Below are 4866 nucleotides of genomic sequence, written 5' to 3' on the forward strand. Positions count from 1 at the left end.
TTGACAAAAAGAGTAACGGTGTCCTAGAAGAAGTAATGCTGGCAAAAAATTTCATTTTAAAGGAACTCTTGGAGATACCTCACAACATTGAAAGTGTAAAGGATAAAATGTTGGAAGCTGATCCAAACTTAGAAGTATGGCAATTCACTAAGGCATAGAAAGATGATCTCTCTGTATTGTAAGTTACAGGACATAAAGAAGGTAAAAACTGTTTACTCTTAATAAGTTTTTTACAAAGAAATAAAATACTTTCATTTCTAATGTTTCTAATTTCAGTGTACTAAGTAAATATTGGTCTTACTGTTTTTCATTTTCCTATACATTTATAACTGACAGCAAGACAGTTTTTAATGTTCTGACAAAAAATTTAAAGGTCACAGGACAATCACAATTGTTCTTACTGATTACTAAGATTATTTTTCATGGTAATTTTGCACATTTTTATGCATGGACTGCCTGTATTTTCAGTAGGACAATGTTCTCTGGGAGAAGTAGAATGGAAATATGGGCTCAAGAAAAAAAGAATAAGATAAAAATTTCCCTCTGTTAAAGAACAACTTGTTTATACATTTTTAAATGAATGGTGGTTGGTTTCAAATTACTATAGTTAGCTTTTACTAAATAGATTTTAATGAGTTATATTAAAGCCTACTAAAAAGTCATTATTTACAATATTCTAGAAATTACAACCTTGGCAAATGTTTAAACTCATAATGAAAAGTTTTCAATATCAATCTGAAAATATGGAAGTGAGTGTATATGTTACTCTTGGTACTTGTTCAAAAAACATATGAAAGACCACTGATTTATTCTCAAAATAGGAACTAGGTTACTACTCTTTGGGGGAGGGACATTTAAAAGATAGCAGTTTACTAAGAATATGTTTTTGGATGCCAGAGTTAAAGCTAAATTCCAGATAAAGTTAATACAAGGCAGAAGATAATAAACTGGGACCTTCTACGATTACAAAAAAAATAAAAAATAAAAACCCAATTCTTCTGGTTAGAAACAGAATCAAAGTAAGAGCTTTGGCTCAAATCAACCAAGACAGACTGATACTCTTACCTAAGTCAGAGATGAAAACTCCCCTATCTCATTCAGTAAAAGCCAAAGTACTTACAATGGCCTCCAGGCCCCCTACACCCAGCCCGGCAATTGCCCTCACCAGGAATGACGCTGCCTCAGGGCCTTACTGCTAGCTGTTCCTTTTGCCTGCACTGCTCTTTTCCCCATACTGCTACATGACCTGATCGCTCACCTCCACTTGGTTTTTGCTCAAATACCAACTTCCAAACAAGGCCTGCTTTTTACCAACCTATTTAAATTTATCTCCGTACCCTACCTGTTATTTCTTATTCCCCTTCCCTGCTTTAATTCGTATTCCTTATTACCATTTATAATATCATATATTTTGCACATTTTTCCAGTTCACTGTGGGATTTCTCCCACTAGAATGTAAACTCCATGAAAGCAGTAATTTTGTGTTTTGTTCATGGTATATCCCCAGTTTATTCTGGTATCCCTAGAACAGTGTCTGCTACATAGCAGGTACTCAACATATATTTTTTATATCAGTGAAAATATGAGTGGATTAAAAGTAAGATTTTCAGAAATTTCTTTAAAAATCTGCTCGAGGCTCATAGTTCTCTAAGAAATTGTCTAAATGACAATCTGTAGACACTGCCCTCCTGTACCACATGATCTAAAAGTTTTGTGCTTTTTTTCAATTTCAAATTCAAAGCATCCGGCTTATCTATCCCTTCCTTTCCGTTCTGACAGCACATTTGTCTTTATCACTTCTCACTTGGCTTACTGCAAGATTTTTCTTTGTCAGTCTCTCCCCGCTCCTGCCAAGTTGTATATTACCTTTCATCTTCCACAAACACCGCCTTCTTGACATCACTTCCCTTTATTTGCTCCGAAGATGTACCTGGAAGAAATTCAAACTCCACTGATTAGCTTTCAAACCTGTCCATAAATTGGCCAAATCCTACTTACAAAGCTTTATTTCATTACTCCCCAGTTTAAACCCTTAACTTTATCAGGCCAGCCACACCATCACTATCTCAAGAACATGCTGTGCTCACCCCCATCTTGGCTCACATTATTCCCTTCATCTGGGAAGCTCTATCAAGTCCTTTCCATTTCTCCAAATCTTTTCCATCCTTTAACGTATATGTCTCAGTCTACCTCTTTCATAAAGCTTCTCTTATATCACAATTAATCAACTGACTGAGTACAAAACACAATACTACATGGCCATCTGGTCCTTCCTTGACTTAAGTACTTTTTGTTTATGCTGATTACTAAGATGTTTTATGAAGCATACTTGGGAATTATGAATTACATATGTACAAGTCCCACCTCTTCAATCAAATTGTAAATGCATTGAAGGACATCATTCTTTGTAAGACACAGTCCTACACTTATACTTCCACAAGTTTTTGTTTTGTTTAGATTTGTTTTCTTACACATAGTAGATCCTCAAAATATTTGTTTACCGTAGTATTTTATCACCCAAAATTGTGCAATAGGATATTTTTCTGGATTTAAATCTGAAAAGGGCTAAATTGTTAATAAATCCCTGAAACAACATACTCACATATTTAACTGAGGATAACAAAATATTGCATGGACCAAGTTGTGAGAAGAGTTAAGATTTTGGTATGTAACAAAATCCAGAATATGACTGTAGAGTGGTAGAAAAAAATGTGAATGAACAAGTTTTCCAGTTTGCACTCATTATAATATCCTATCTGGCAAGTGGTAGTTTAATTATAAATATTTTTACTAGTTGTTTAGACCTCCAACTGAAAATTTAGTATTGGAATATAACAGACAAACTAATTTTTTACTAAGTAACAACTTCCATAAACATGGGAGTTTCTAAGAATTTGTGTTAGGAAACATTTATGTTAATATTTTGTTTCCATATGAACCGTCATCACACAGACATTAGTTTGTATGACACAAACAAGTAAGACAGATTTAACTTTTGGCCAGGAATATATTATTCCATAAGCCTTTATAGAGCACATCGAAAGAACTCTCTACAACAGGACTATCACATTGTCCATGTGAAAAAAGAAACCCATCAGGGAGCACAAAATGATAGGGTATTAGGTAAAAGAGTTAAGGCAATTTATTATTATTTATATATTCCCTAAAACTGGCCTCATCTAAAGATGTGCTGCGGGGTTATTAGGTTAGTAAAGGACTCTCCCTCTCATCTTCTGAGGAAAAAAAAAAGCATATCTCATACTAGGGTTAGGAAGAGGCTATAAATTCCAGTCCCATTATCACACTATTAACAGAGCTACTTAATCGATAAACCTCCAGCAAGACTCATCAAGAAAAAGAGGGAGAGGACTCAAATCAAGAAAATTTGAAAGGAAACAGGAGAAGTTACAACAGACACCACAGAAATAAAAAGCACCATAAGAGACTACTACAGCAACTATATGCCAATAAAATGGACAACCTGGATGAAATGGACACATTCGTAGAAAGGTATAACCTTCCAAGACTGAATCAGGAAGAAATAGAAAATATGAACAGACCAATCACAAGTAATGAAATTGAAACTGTGATTAGAAATCTCCCAACAAATAAAAGTCCAGGACCAGATGGATTCACAGGTGAATTGTATCAAACATTTAGAGAAGAGCTAACACCCATCCTTCTCAAACTCTTCCAAAACATTGCAGAGGAAGGAACAATCCCAAACTCATTTTATGAGGCCACCATCACCCTGATACCAAAACCAGACAAAGAGACTACAAAAAAAGAAAATTACAGACCAATATCACTGATGAATTTAGATGCAAAAATCCTCAACAAAATACTAGCCAGCAGAATCCAACAACACGTTAAAAGGATCATACAACATGATCAAGTGGGGTTTATCCCTGGAATGCAAGGATTCTTCAATATGCACAAATCAATTAATGTGATACATCATATTAACACATTGAAGGATAAAAACCACATGATCATCTCAATAGATGCAGAAAAAGCTTTTGACAAAATTCAACACCCATTTATGATAAAAACTCTCCAGAAGGTGGGCATAGAGGGAACCTACCTCAACATAATAAAGGCCATATATGACAAACCCACAGCAAACATCATTCTCAATGTTGAAAAACTGGAAGCATTCCCTCTAAGATCAGGAACAAGACAAGGATGTCCACTCTCACCACTACTATTCAACATAGTTTTGGAAGTCCTTGCCACAGCAATCAGAGAAGAAAAAGAAATAAAAGGAATCCAAATTGGAAAAGAAGAAGTAAAACTGTCACTGTTCACAGATGACATGATACTATACATAGAAAATCCTCAAGATGCCACCAGAAAACTACTTGAGCTAATCAATGAATTTGGTAAAGTTGCAGGATACAAAATTAACACACAGAAATCTCTTGCATTTCTATACACTAACAATGAACGATCAGAAAGAGAAATTAAGGAAACAATCCCATTCACCACTGCAACAAAAAGAATAAAATACCTAGGAATAAACCTATCCAAGGAGGTAAAAGACCTGTACTCAGAAAACTATAAGACACTAATGAAAGAAATCAAAGATGACACAAACAGATGGAGGGACATACCATGTTCTTGGATTGGAAGAATCAACATTGTGAAAATGACTATACTACCCAAAGCCATTTACAGAGTCAATGCAATCCTGATCAAATGATCAATGGCATTTTTCACAGAACTAGAACAAGAAATTTTATGATTTGTATGGAAACACAAAAGACCCTGAATAGACAAAGCAATCTTGAGAAGGAAAGACGGAGTTGGTGGAATCAGGCTTCCTGACTTCAGGCTATACTACAAGGCCACAGTGATCAAGACAGT

This window comes from Hippopotamus amphibius, chromosome 8 (genome assembly GCF_030028045.1).
Source record: "Hippopotamus amphibius kiboko isolate mHipAmp2 chromosome 8, mHipAmp2.hap2, whole genome shotgun sequence".
NCBI classification, from domain to species: Eukaryota; Metazoa; Chordata; class Mammalia; order Artiodactyla; family Hippopotamidae; genus Hippopotamus; species Hippopotamus amphibius.